Source organism: Ursus americanus, chromosome 25 (genome assembly GCF_024610735.1).
Source record: "Ursus americanus isolate L20-20 chromosome 25, mUrsAme1.1.p, whole genome shotgun sequence".
Classification (NCBI taxonomy): domain Eukaryota; kingdom Metazoa; phylum Chordata; class Mammalia; order Carnivora; family Ursidae; genus Ursus; species Ursus americanus.
The window spans coordinates 24,428,863-24,443,556 of record NC_142151.1 but is presented as its reverse complement, the minus strand read 5'-3'; the positions used below and the strand labels follow the sequence as shown (position 1 = coordinate 24,443,556).

The window sequence follows — 14,694 nt, the reverse complement described above, 5'->3', positions numbered from 1 at the left end:
TGGGGGTGTGGGACGTGGGAGAGCGTCCGAGCACGTTCCACCGTGGTTTTTACCCACTTCCCAGCCTTGGTTTCTGGAGAGGGGGAGGAACTGCTGCAGCTTGGGCAATTTTTTTTTTTTTACTTAAAACAAAGCCAGGGATGTGGAATCTCACAAAAGCTGGGGGGTTAGAAGGGGGCAGAACGTTTGAACCGACCACGCCCCGGCCCCACATTTGAGCCACAAACGGGCGCCGTTTCCTGGTGCTGGCCTGTGCTCTGTAGAGGCGGCCTTCCTGGGGGGAGGGGAGAACAATACGGCCTGAAAAGCCAAAAGTCGTGGAATTTGGGGGCGGGGTTATTGGACCAGTTCAAGTGTATTCGTGGAAAATAAATTGCAAGATAGTGGCAGTGATTATCTTGGCTTTCAGTCGATTGATCTAAAGACTTCCCAGCCGGCAAACTGCACACTGCAATGCGAAAGCAGGAAACTGGCATTACGTCAGAAGAGAAGAGACCCAAATTGCAGCCATTGCATCTGCAGGGCTGGCTTTCTTCCTCTCCCAAATTTCCCCCTTTTATTTCTTGCAAAGGTTTCGCTGGCCACGGGCTGGGGCACTGGATGCCCCGCTGTGCGGCGCTGCGGGGTTTCCCGCAAAGGCGGGGGAGGGGGTGGTGGAGGGAGGCGTTCGGGGACTCCTCGCCTGGGTGCCCTGACCTGCTACACGTCGCCCTCCTCGGCGAGCTGCTTAGAAGCCACAGCTAATTCCTTTCAAAGATAGCCCGGCGCTTAGATGGATTTCCTAAATTCCAGGAGGGGGTGGGGGGCCAGCACGAAGTGCTCAGCTGCTATCCTTAGTTAAGCGTGAGCTCAGTCAACCCCAGGAAAGCAGGTGGTGTATGGGGAGAAATCTCAACAATGTGTGGAAACGGACGAGTTCTCTACACCTTGTCGGGGATCTTATTTCTCAGTGTCGAAGGACATGATCACAGGACACCTATTCTCTGCCAGGGTCCCATCTTCTGGGGCCTTGTCACTGCTCTTCAGAAACCTCTTGACGGACATGAAGCAGGAGAGCGTTGTGAATTAGTACATGTTTGCCTCTTGGAATGTTGAGTCTGACACTAGCTTCACCTGCTCTGCTGCTCCTTCACTCCCCAGTTCGGGGTCATTACAAGGTAACCTTAGCAACCAGTTCCAGGCTCCTGCCCCACTCCACCCCTGGGCAAAGCTTAACACAAAAAAGGTGGTGACAATAGCTAATGATTATTGACTGTTCTGTGCTCTGCAGCTTGCTGAGCGCTTTGTCAGACTTTATCTCACCAGCGTTGGATGAGGTGAGTACTATTATCCCCGTTTTACAGATAAGGAAACTGATTCCAAGAACCCAGCGTCCACTAGGTAGAGGGATGGGAACACACGGCCGTCTGACTCCAAAGCCCACAGTTAACCTCTTTGTGCCAACTATATGGGGGAGGAGAGACCACAGTGGTCTGGGGAACTTCCAGGCTCACCTCGCCTCACACCAAGAAGGCAAGGGCCTTTATTCATTCCTGGTATCCTGTGAACTACAATAAACCTAGTCCTGGTCATGGGGCACCTGGCTGGCTTAGTCAGTAGAGCATGTGACTCTTGATCTCAGGGTGGTGAGTTCTAGCCCCATGTTGGTAGTAAAGATTACTTTAAAAAAAAAAAAAAGACAAGCAAAAATCAAACCCAAACCTAGTCTTGGTTAAACATGGTGGGTGTCAAGTGGCAGGATTAGCAGGTTTAGTCCCTTTATGTAAAAGAGACTTGGGAAAAGCTAAGTTACCTAAGCTAATTTTCTCATTGCACTGTGTTTGCAACAGTATCTTATAAGCTGTTTAATGATTAACTTTATATAGCACCTCATTCTGAGCTCAGGCCGTTGGATAATGTGAAATCCTTTTCTCCCCATTAAGCATATAGGGAACCTAAAGAACTGAGTGAGATTGCCATGTAAATTAGGATTGAGGCCATGTTCAGAATTAGCAGATAGCCTAATTCAAGGTCAGATGAGTCCTGTCTTTGTTTTCCCCATTGGTTGCCTTCTCTCTCTTCACCAGCATCTAGGCAACCGAGAGAGAGACAGGGAGGGGGAATTGCCTGTGCTTGTGAAGATTGTGATTAGTGTCTGGGAAGGAAAATCCAAATGAGGAAAGGTTTAGAGGGACGAGGTTGTACCTGTTTATACAACCACAGCTGTATACACAGGTATACCTGGGAGATACTGCAGATTCAGCTCCAGATCCCTGCAATAAAGCAAATGTCATAAAAAAGTGAGTCAAATGAATTTTTTGGTTTCCCAGTGTACATACAAGTTATGTTTGCACTATACTGTAATCTATTAAGTGTGCAATAGCATTATATCTAAAAAACAATGTATTTAATTTTAAAATACTTTATTGCTGGGGCACCTGGCTGGCTCAGTCAGAGGAGCATGCAACTCTTGATCTCGGGGTTGTGAATTTGAGCCCCACCTTGGGTGTAGTGATTACTTAAGAATAAAATAAATACTTTATTGCTAAAAATGCTAACCGTCATCTGAGCTTTCAGCAAGTCATAATCAGTGATCACAGATAACCATAACAAATATAATCATTAAAAAGTTTGAAATATTGCCAACAATTAACCAAAATGTGACACACAGACATGAAGTGAGTATATGTTGTTGGAAAAACGGTGCCAATAGACTTGCTTGATGCAGGGATGCCATAAAGCTCCAATTTGTAAAAAAGCGCGATATCTGCCAAGTGTAATAAAGCAAAGTGTAATAAAACAAGGTATGCCTGTGATAGAAACAAGTGATCTGAAAGCCAGACACCTGATAGAGGTTGAAGCTCAATTCTGCCCCATCCCAGCTGGAAGGCCTTAGACAAGTTGTGAGATGTGAGACCCTCATCTGTGTTTCCTCATCTGTGAAATGGAAGGAAACCCGCTGCACGTGCGCTGCTGGACAGCTTTGCTCCTCACATTCTCCTCTGCTACTGCCCTTCCTCCTCTAGTTCTTTAAATGCTGATGTTAAAAGATCAAAATCCCTGCCTCGGCCCAGTCTCCTCTCACTCAGCACACTCTTCCTAGATGATTTTATCCAGGCCATGGGCCCAGCCACCATTCGGAGTCCTTCTCTCGCCCAGGTCTTTTTTCTGAGCTCCAGATCTGTGTATCTGACTATATATGGAAGTCCCCACTGGACACCTCAAAGTTAAATGTTCCAAACTGAACTGGTCATTATCTGTCTCCATACCTCTTATGATAAAAGGTCTGCCCTGCCTTTTCCCAGGTGTTGAAGTCAAAACCTAGCTAATTCCTCTTTCCCTTAACCAACGCATCTAATTAATGGCCAACTCCTACCGTGGGTCGGGCTGTTAGCTGCCTTCTGTCTCCCAATCCCTAAAACCTTCTTCACTGTGCAGCCATATCCCCTCAGGGGCTTCCGCTGCCCTCAGAATGAAGCAGGGCATGGGTTACAGAGCCCCTCAAGACGAGGTCCAGACCTAGGTTTCGAGCTGTTCCTCATGCTGCACTCTACCCGTCAGCCATTCTTAAATTCTTTTAATTCTTCTAATGGCACCAAATTCTTTCTTTGTTTTTCTGAGCTTCAGCATAAGCTACTCCTAGAATACTGCCATGCCATGTCATCCCATCCCCTTCCCTTCTTCTAACAGCCCCTACTACCCTTTCAGTTCTCACTGTATGTTACTTCCTCGAGAAAGCCCTTTGACCTCCACTCAACTCCGCTGTAGGTGTTCCTGAGCTTGCTTTCCCGTCGGAGCACCTATACACTGTATACTAAACGCCTTTAAACTTGGCTGAAGTGGAAGGGGGATACATCAGAATCATTCAGGGTGCCTTGTCAACCGGCACCCCAAAACTCCATCCACCCTTCCCACTCCCAATCTGCCACGAGTGTGTTCTGAGCTGAAAATCACAACACCATGAGCCCCTGGCGCTGATGATGTTATGCTGTGTCCCCCAAGTGTGTTAGGAAGAAGAAAGGTTGAGAATGGCTACATTAGGTTGGCAGTTCCACAGGGAAAGGGGTGGTGTCTGTCCTGTCCACCTTTATCTCCTTCATGCCTGGCACAGTGTGAGGCACAGAGTAGAAGATACTCTGGAAGGAAGCACTTGTATGATTATTTGGGGATGTGAGGATTAGATAAAATATGTATATTGAGCCACCAGGTCGTAACAGACATTGGGTCAATCTGGATTGTCTTTCCTTCCACTTGCTAAAATGAGGCTTACGGCCCCCCTGCTGGCTCAGTCGGTAGAGCAGGCAACTCTTGATCTCAGGGTCGTGAGTTCGAACCCCAAGCTGAATGTGGAGCCGACTGGGAAAAAAAAAAAAGTAAACAAATAAATAAATAATGACGCTTAGGAGTTACCATTTGATGCTTTGTGCCTGTCATCCTTGTCATCCTTTATCTCCCCCAAGTGAGTGAGAAAGTTACTTACAGAAGGTTCCTAAAGCCCTGCCACATCACTGAACTTTTCTTTTTTATTTTTTAAAAACACCTATGAAACCTAGGCCTGATTTTTGACTGAAACTCCATTATTAGTAAACAAACTGCCTCATATATACCCTTTCTCTGTTGGTCTGGATTTTTGTTGGTTTTAAGAGAGAAATATATCTCCCAAAATCCTTTTTGGGGGGAAGCCATCTTCAGAAAAGGAATTTTATTCAGGCTGCCTTTGAAGAAGTGAGACCGAAACTTGGGAGGGGTCAGACTGGAGCTAGAAAGCTGTCAACTGAAAGCTAGTGAGAGCCTTGGCACTTCTCCAAATGTGGACGAGGGCTCCATTGGCAGATGGATGGCTGTGAGGCATTAGTGGCCTCAGGTAGTTCCCCCCAAAAGAAAACAAGATACAGCTGGCTTTGAGTCAGGTCTGGATATACATTTGGCCGTGTGGCCTTTGTCAATAGGACAGCCTCTCTGGGTCTTCCTTCCTTGGTAAAATAGGAATTCCATTTGTCCGCCAATATGCTCCACTGATTGTCAGAATCAATGGGTTGCATTTGCAGGAATACTTTGTCAGATGTAACTATAAAGTACTATATAAATATAGAGTGTTATTAATATACAGTAATTATAAATATAGAATATTAAGTTATGAGTTGGAAGTCAGCACACATTTATTGACAACCATGTGGATGATCAGACACAAAGATGAATGAAAAGGAAAAGAAATTTATGTTTGTTGATCCTGCCCACTTCTTTCCCAAATGCTTTGCAGTCATTATCTCTTCTAATAGCACAAATATTCTGCCCTCAAGAGGCTGGTATCAGGAAGGTGATGCAGGCACATCTTAAGCCTTACAGAAAGCAATAATGATAATGCCAAAGTTGTGAAATGGGAACTCAGAGGAGGACGCTGTTAATCTGCTAGCCTCTTCGAGGTGAGGGGCAGGGGAGGGAGACAGAGAGAAATATTGACATTGACGCTAAGGCCTTGAAGAATACAGTAAGATAAACAGACCCATAAAAAGGGGAAGGGCACGTCAAGTAGAGGGAACAGCAGTGGTGAAGGATGATGCTAGGAATGTGTCTGTGGAGGGAAAGGTAAAAGTTGGGTGGTGTGGTAGAGAATGTGACGCGGTGGGTAGACATCAGGGTGAAAAGTGAAGCTGGGTTGATCCTGGAGGACTTGATGTGCCCATGCTAAGGGATAGGGATTTTATTCTGTAGGTAGCAGGGAGTTAGTCTCCCAGACATGTTTTATCTAGAAGGAAAGTCACATGGTTAGACTTGTCTCTTTTAGAAAGATGGCAGCATGGAGACCAGCCTGGAGACAAGGAGGCGAGTTGGAAGTAATTGCAGTTCAAGCAAGCGATCATGAAAGCCTACAACAGTGGTTTTCAAACTGTGGGTTGCAACAGTTTGGAAAAGTGGAATCTTGAAATGATTTTAGTGGGTCACAACCTGCATTTAGAAAAAAAATAGATTTGAATGGGAAAATATCAGAGTCTCATGTAATAAGGATCAATGTTTCATAAAATTTCTTTTTGATTTACTCATGCATAAATTTCTAGGCAATTTGAATTTTTAATAAATCCATTTCTATAATAGATTTAAATAACTTTCAAAATGAACAAAGTGGATTTACTTAAAATTTAGCATGTTTAAGTGCCTATGTTTCAACATAGGCACCATTACTTTGGATAGAAAGCATGACAGCTTGAGGCCATTCAATATAATGTAGGGTTTATGACCTGGAAGTTAAAAGAAATGAGGGGAAAAAATGAGTGGTTAATTATTAGGTTTAAATCTTGAGTAAGTTTCCTCTTGGATGCAAATGGTGTCTTAGAAGTGATTTTATGAAAAATGTGAACTACAGAATGCATATCCCAGGTCGAATGCAAAATGTATTCTTACCGTAGGGTCAGGGTTCAAGAAAGCTTAAAAACATTGCCTTGGGGGGCGCCTGGGTGGCACAGCGGTTAAGCGTCTGCCTTCGGCTCAGGGCGTGATCCCGGCGTTATGGGATCGAGCCCCACGTCAGACTCCTCTGCTATGAGCCTGCTTCTTCCTCTCCCACTCCCCCTGCTTGTGTTCCCTCTCTCGCTGGCTGTCTCTATCTCTGTCAAATAAATAAATAAAATCTTTAAAAAAAAACAAAAAACATTGCCTTGGAAGATGGAGGCAGTGGCTCTGGAGTGAGAGAGAAGTATCAAGATATCAGAGTAATTTCTGAGGTACAATTAAGACCAGTTTACCAACTGGAGGTAGGAGTAAAGGAGAAGGAAATTCGGATGATTCACAGGTTCCTAATTTGGGCTGCCAGGGCACATGGGGGTATAGTTCAGTTCAACCAATATCTCTTGAGAGGAAGTACAGAAACAGACGACTGAGGAAGGCAAGGTCGAGGCCCTTGAGGAACTCCACGTGGGTAAAAGAGATGCGTAAGCAGGGCATGTTAACAAGGTACGGTAACTGCACTCATGAACGCGTTCACAAGATGCTATTCAAGCTCAGGGGAAGCCCAGGCTGGCTCATCACAGAAGGTTTCTGGAGGAGACATCTTTGAGCTGAGTTTTGAAAGAAGAGTTAGTCAGTCGGATAAGAAGGAAACGATCTAAAACCAGAGAGGTGGAACAGAACGTTTGTGTGTGAGGAGTTGTGTGCATACATATATGTGAATGCATGTGTGAATGCATGTCATAAGCAATTTAGTGTTACTAGAACGCTGGGAAGTCAGAGATGCAGTTGGCAGGGGTAAAGAGCCAGGTTATGAAAGGCTTTGTCTATCATACCAAGGAGCTCAGAGCTCTTGTATGAGATAAAGAGCCACTGAAGGGGTTTTGAACAAGGTTATTAACAAGGTCACAGTAAGGGGATTGTGTTTTAGAAAGCTTGCTTGACAGCATGTGGAAAAGGTCTTCACAGGCAACTAGATTGAAGATCAAGAGCCAAGAAATGGGGACATTAGATTAGTCCAGGTGAGAGATGATGGCCTGAATTTGGGCAGTGAGAAAGAGATGAAGAGAAACAGAGACACAAATTGGCAAGGCACGGTCACTAATTGCATATAGAGGACTCCACCAGTCAGCGTCTAATCAGGAAAGCAGAGCCTGTGTCAGTGAGTTTCGTAAAGAGATTTAACATGGGGAACTATTTTTGAAGGTGTTAGAACAAGGAAAGGGTTCATAGGAAACCGTTGGAAACCCCGAGATTAGGAAGAGCAGGACTACTATCCCTAAGACCAGAGGAACCAAAGAGTCAGGTAATGTCACCGGAGCCCAGGACCTGTGGCTGCCTAGAGGGAGCTGGACCCTGAAAGAGATGCAGTCAACTCGAGGAACAAGAGCGAAGAAATGCCCTCTCCTGGCCCTGTTATCTCCACTGGCCTAGCCTGACTAGGAGTTTGTTGGCAAGGGAGCCTGAGAAAGGTAGCTTACCTTTTGCAGGAAGAGCAAAGCAGAGGAAGGTAAGAAAATAGATCTGAGCATAAATGGCAAATGAGCAAGGAATGAGGATAAAGGAGAAAGAGCACACTGATTCCTTCTGGCTATCTTGCCTGAATTGAGATGGGGTGGTAGTGTCAGAACCTGAGATTAGGAAACCAGGAAGATGGTGAGGGGGAGGGGGATGAGGGAGGGGAGACAGAGGACACAAATAGTCTAACTTTTAAAAACTCCCTCACTGGGGCATGTGGGTGTCTCAGTCATTTAAGATTAAGTGTCTGACCCTTGATTTTGGCTTAGGTCATGGTCTCGGGGTTGTGAGATCGAGCCCTGTCTTGGGCTCTGTGCTCAGTGGGAGTCTGCTTGGGATTCTCTCTCTCCCTCTCCCTCTGCCCCACCCCTGTGCGTGCACACACGCATGCGTGCTCTCTCTCAAATAATAAATAACTCTTTAAAAACAGAATAAATAAAAACTCCCTCATTGTAGTATTGTTATGTATACACAGGATTCACAGGTACAACTGATTTTAAAAGAAAAGTTCTAATAAATGTTCAGAACAGCTTTATAACTGTATTTTTTAACATAGGGGAAGAAACCCCCATGCTCTGAAATGCACGAAATTTCTGCCCCCCAGTACTTGAACCTTCCTCTAGGTATCATTTATAATGTTGGTGTGAACTAACATTAGGAAAACAGGAGGAAGTTATTGAATCCTTACCAAATACCATTCACTACATGGTTCACGTAAAGTTTGCACACAGCAGATTACATACACTACCTCATTTAATTCTTATGATAGTTTTATGAGGTTGGAATTATTATTCTTCCTTTTTTACAGATAAGGAAACTGATATATAGTGGGTTTTGGTCCATCTTCTCCCTTCCCACCTAAGCCTCTCAACCAGTAAGTGTGAGCTGGGACTGGGACTTTGGGCTGTTTAACTCAAAACCCATGACGTTCACCTCTGTACTATAAACCTCACAAACTCTAAAGTGTTTAAGTCCGAATAAATGAAATTGTGATAGTGTCATTGTGTCCATGTATATCTAGTTGCTTATGGAGTAGTGAACATTTTGATGGGTTTTCTCACATCCTGTTCACTGTAGATTTTAACAATTACCATGCTTTTGTTTGCCGACCTGTAACACAGGAGTGCAGGACTCAGGACTCTTGGTAGAAGTAACAGAAATGTAAGTACACATAGGTCAAAGAAAAAAGAAGCTTATGGCTCCCTTCATATAAGAAGTCCAGGGGTCACCTTGTCTTCACCATTGCTGGATAGGCTCAACCATCGCTATGGGATTGTTTTTCACTCCTGATCTCTTGGCTTCAGCCCTTGGACTCATTCTCTTGTAGACTCTCTCCTGGTGGCAAGAAAGGTGGTCTTCCACCATCCTAGGTTTACATGGACTTGCTAGCTGGTTGTCTCAGCAGAAGTGGCCTCTATTCTCCAAAAGCCACACAAATCTCCAAGGCTCAGTTTAGACCCATAGCCATCTTGGACTAACCACCATGCCCGGGGAAAGGGCTGCTCTGATGCTCAGGCCTGTCGTGGGTCAGGCAGAGCTGCGTGATTGGCTGTCCTGTCGAGATCCCATGGAAATGGGAAGGGAAGTACTTGCCCAGAGTGAGGCCTAGAGAGCAGCAAAAAAGCCACAGGTTTCCACTACAGGGAACATATGAAACTCTCATTTTGCCTTCTTCTGCTTATCCAAACAGAATCCTGGAACTAGTTCAAAATCACTGGATCATTGTGCATTCTGCTCTTCATTTGAACTAAGAAAACATTTCCTCACACATTTTTTTTTTTTGCGTTTTACTTGGAATTCTAAGCTTCTTTAAGAGGCAGGGTTAGGGGCGCCTGGGTGGCACAGCAGTTAAGCGTCTGCCTTCGGCTCAGGGCGTGATCCCGGCGTTATGGGATCGAGCCCCACATCAGGCTCCTCCGCTATGAGCCTGCTTCTTCCTCTCCCACTCCCCCTGCTTGTGTTCCCTCTCTGGCTGGCTGTCTCTATCCTGTTGAATAAATAAATAAAATCTTTAAAAAAAAAGAGGCAGGGTTAAAGCATCAAGGTTATATCTGATTGTAAAAAACATCCGGAAGCTCTCTGGCAACACCACTTTTCTACTCCTCACTATCTCCCTTCCAGATTCCTCCTACAGCTTCCCACAAGGATTCCGAATCATGATTCTCTAGAGAACCGCTGGGTCTGTATCTGTATATATATGGTCATCAGGGTGGTCCCAGATCTATGGCATTGCTCTGGCAATCAGTCATGCTTTCTTTTTTGGGGGAAGGGGAGGGGGTTGGCAGAGGTGAGAACTGAGGACCCTCATTTTATTATATATTTATTTTTTTAATATATTTCAGAACGTTTCAAAAGAAGTAATTAGTGGCGTTTGATAACAGCCTTCTGTTGTTTTGCCATCTTTAATCCTCGCCTGGTTTATAGTAGAAACCAGTCTAATGACCAAGATTATTCTTTAAAACACTGGGTTTATGACAAGGCAGGTTCCTCACAGAAAGTGAGGGAACGCAAGAGCCAATTGTTTTTTCCCTCTTGGCGTGGAGCCTAGGTTTAAGAATAAGTGTTACTACTGGAGATTCAAATCTGTCAGTACATGTTAAGTATGTCCTCTATAATTACTCATAAAACTTGCTGGAACTTGCTAACACCAGTGAGCTCGATGCCTATGTGAGTGAGTTCTTCTACAGAAAGTATCTGCAACCGGTACAGCAGGCTGGCCTCCCCGTTAATGGTTTTCCCCGTAATAAATAATAGTTGGAGTATTTCTTCTTGTCACGAAATATTTAAGTATCAATCCAGCAATCCTCTGACACCACAGAAGTTCTATCATTTTCCCCGCGTTTTTACATTGTGGAGATCCAGCGGATCTGGCCAGCTGTTTTGGAATCAAAAGGTAGAACCAGTTCTCAACTATGTGATTGTTGTGGCAAACTGTAGGGTCCTATTTCTTTAGTTCTATGCCATTACTGTCTGGATGGTTGGGACTTTTACCTGGAAGTTGTCTATATTTTATTTCTATAGCCAAGAATGCTAAGTTACACATTAAAACCATTTTAGCCTTCTTATGGCTAAATGAAACCGGTTCCCTTCCTTACCATTTTTATGCCCTATTTTTCTAGCTCCTTAATCAGTCTTTGTACTATGCTCCATTCCCTTTCTAATTTCTGCACATTCTTTTTAAAAAAATGAAGCCTCAGACTGGATGTGAGTTTCTAATAGGGGTTTGACCGACCCTATATATATATATTGGGAAAATTTTCTTCATGGTTTTTGTGTGTCATATTTCGGTTAGTATACTGTAGGATCATGTCAGTGCCTTTTAAATAGCAGTTCTATATTGCTGACACATTTGCAATGATACAACGATATAACTTGAACACCTAGGGGGTACTGTAAGACTTCCTTTTAACTAGTTAAAGTATCGTGAAAGTTGTTATGGAGGCTCTAACTTCCATTCAAGAGAGAAATCCTTCAAAATAGGTGATCATCGTCATAGTCTACATTTTAAGGCTTTTTTCTTCTAAAATTCAAAATTCTCTGTAATAAGTTGTCTAACACCAATTAATTATATGGTTTCAAAGTAAAACTTCACACACATCCTGTGTGTAATTTTAGACCTCCAAGCAAAACTTTTCATGAAGGGCTCCCCTTTTAAGCCAGTACCCTCAAATACTTGGGGGCCCCCTCTTTTTGGGAGGGCGTTGACTTCTCACAGGCTTTGCTGAAGATTTTGTAACTAAATAAAACCAGTAGATTTTCACAAAATTAGTGTATTTTAGAAAAGTTTCCATTCAAAAATGTATTTTCCACGATTCACTCACTAATTTCCCTCCCTCCCACTTCTAATTAATCATGCCTAACATCAGTTTGAAATAATGTTATCAAAAGGAAAAATATCGTAAGTCCACAGGTCCTGATCAATACTGAATATTTCAATGGGTATGCAATATGGAGCCTTCTCTTCGGAGTTCATTAGATTACAGATAGACAAAAAATTTCCATCTAAACCTACAATGTAAATTCATTCCTTTTAGCGAGGCCCAGGAGTCATTTTCGTCATTGTATTGATCGACAGTATAGTGCTATCATCCATTTAATTTTTGTCCATAGATGACTACAATCCATTTCATTTCTCTGTTGGTCAGGGTTCATTTGCAGAGAATAAAATCTACTCAAGCTTATTTGAGCAGGAAAGGATTTATTAGGGAGTATTAAATGACTTAAATCTTCGAAATGGCTTAAGAAACAGCCCTCAAGGTTTAGCTTTTAAAACGATTCACAAAACCACTCCACAGAACTGACCACCAAGGAAGCTACTGCCTCTTCTCGAGTCCGGAGGTTGCAGGCTCCTGAACTGCGCTGTTAATGCCACCATCAGAACCCCAGCGCTACGCTGCTGACCTCAGAAGCACTTCACGCTCATTTCTATCCAAACCAGCAAAACCCGCGCCCCGCGCCCATGAAGCTAGAGCCTAGACAGAGGGGGTGCTGTACTAAAGCTGACACAGCAAAGTCCAACACCTCCAGAACTACCCTTGTCAGTAGAGGCAATGGAAGTAGCGTTTGCTCTTCCGGAAGTGCAGCTCGTTGGCTGATCCTAAATGCATTCTGGGACCCAGCGGCCAGGAAGCTGGGAGCCTCTGCAGAATAGGCAGGCACGTGAAAAGGATGTTGGAAGGTTTGTCCAACACTAATCTACAAAAGCCATCACAGCCACAGTCAAGTGGTGTCTTAAATTCATTGGAATGGAACGAAGTTATGCCTCCAAGCCTTGTGTCGTAAGTGGAAACACTTTTTGAAAAATAGAATGACCGTGACTGTCAAGGATAAATTATAAATCAGTTTTGTTATTGATGTAGGGAGAAGCCCTTCCCCGTAACTTTTAATATTAAATATATCCCTGAAAGAAGTATTACAATAGCACACAACTCTCCGTGATGACTATTCACGGCTCAGTGTTGTCCTTGCGCAACAACGTATGAGCAAGTGCTGCGTGCCTTACGTCGAGGGCAGGACAGTGGAGATCGCAAGTAACACATACGGCATTGCCCCTTCCATCAAATGATTCACATAATAGGACAAAACAGAAATAAACCGGAAAAGATACATCTTTTCCAATTGAAAAAATCTAGGTTCAAATCTCTCCGATTTTATTTATTAAATGTGTACCATTGCCATATACACATACCGAGAAAATTATAATGTGGATCGTCTGTTAACCTCAACAAACAGTAAAGACGTGTCTACATCAAGGGAACTAAGTCAAATGAATTCTTTGTGAAAAAGAGACAGAGAGAAAGAGAGGTGAGAGAATGGCTGGCATTTAATAGGCCTTTAATGAACTTTACCTTATTAAGTAGTTGTAATAATAAGAGCAATGGATGAATTATAGAGGGATGCAGTAAATGATTAATAATCAGGTTAATGATGAAAGTAAGTACCCTGTAAAACACCTGATCATCTACATTGTAGGAACTAATTTCAGCTTAAATAGTTTCTATCCAGAATGGTTTTAAAACCTTTTTCTCATGGAATTTTCTACAATGAAGATAAAAAATTGGGGGAAGTTATAAAACCTCCAGTAACTATAGATTGAATCTTTGTTTGATGCCATAGTGTGTTTTCAGCATTATGTAGTCAACTCTAACAACATACTCCGGTCAAAATATGTAGTTAAATCTACTTTTTCTAATGTATTTATTTATGTCAGATTTTGAATTATAATTTACTTATGTTAAAATCCATCCCTTTTAATTACAGTTCAATGAATATGACAAGTGCACAAAGTCATGTCATGACAACTACAATCAAAATACAGAACATTTCCATCAGACCAGAAAGTTCCCTAGTGTGCCTTTGTACTCAGTGCCCCTTCTCCCGTAGCTCCTGGGAAGCATTGATCTGTTTTCTGTCCTAGAGTTTTGCTTTTCTAGAACATGATATAAATGGACTCCTGCAGTAACAGTCTTTTCTTCCTGGCTTTTCTCATTATAAGTATTATATTTTGTTTTAAATATACTTTCATTATACATTTCACATTTTTAAAAAATAAAATACACTATTTGGCCTGGGATACTGAATAAACTTTTAATTAATTTGTAAGTGTATAGATACAGATATAATTACAGTACCTTTAATTATCTTTGGCCTTTTACTTAAGAACTAAAATTTCCCCCTCAAAAAACTTTTATATTACAGGCAGTCAACAAGATCTAATTAACAAGATTTTTGGGAGGTTGTTGCAGTGCCAGAATAAAAAACTAAAATAAACAAACAAACAAAAATAGACTTGCACACTTCAGAGCTCACAACTATTCCATGTATATATAAGGTAACCCATAGGAAAACAATTTCTTTGTTACCCTCTGAAAGAATTAAAATGCAAAATACCTGGCATGCGTTGTTGTGGTTACAGCAATGTCTATGAAAAGCATGCCTTCTTCACTTGTAAGAGTTTCGGTTTTGCACCGTGCATTTGCCTGGATAGTAACTGCAAACGACTGTAGCTATTACCTCTTCAGTTCTGAAAGCAAGTTCAAAGTCTGTCAAATTCATTGTCAGAACACACGGTGCAGCATGCCTCCAAGATTAAATAAAGCCTCTTAAATGTGTTTCTTGTTAGAGAGGTTTTTTAGTGTACCATTGGAGCATCTTAAAATTTGATTTCAGCTTTGGTTATGCACCCTAACAGCTCAGAAGTGGGAGGAAAACAACACTTGAGCTAGAATACTTCTTTAAGGGACTTTTTGCACATTG

General features: G+C 42.7%; 1 long non-coding RNA gene across 1 annotated transcript in view; it reads left to right on the top strand.

The window, feature by feature from the left end:
- Nucleotides 1-668: 668 nt before the first annotated feature.
- The window catches only part of LOC123801638 (uncharacterized), an 89,327-nt gene continuing 75,301 nt past the window's right edge, over nt 669-14,694 (top strand). The window contains exon 1 of the long non-coding RNA XR_006782282.2: nt 669-1,316. This is a non-coding gene — a long non-coding RNA (uncharacterized LOC123801638). The remainder of the gene's footprint in view (nt 1,317-14,694) is intronic.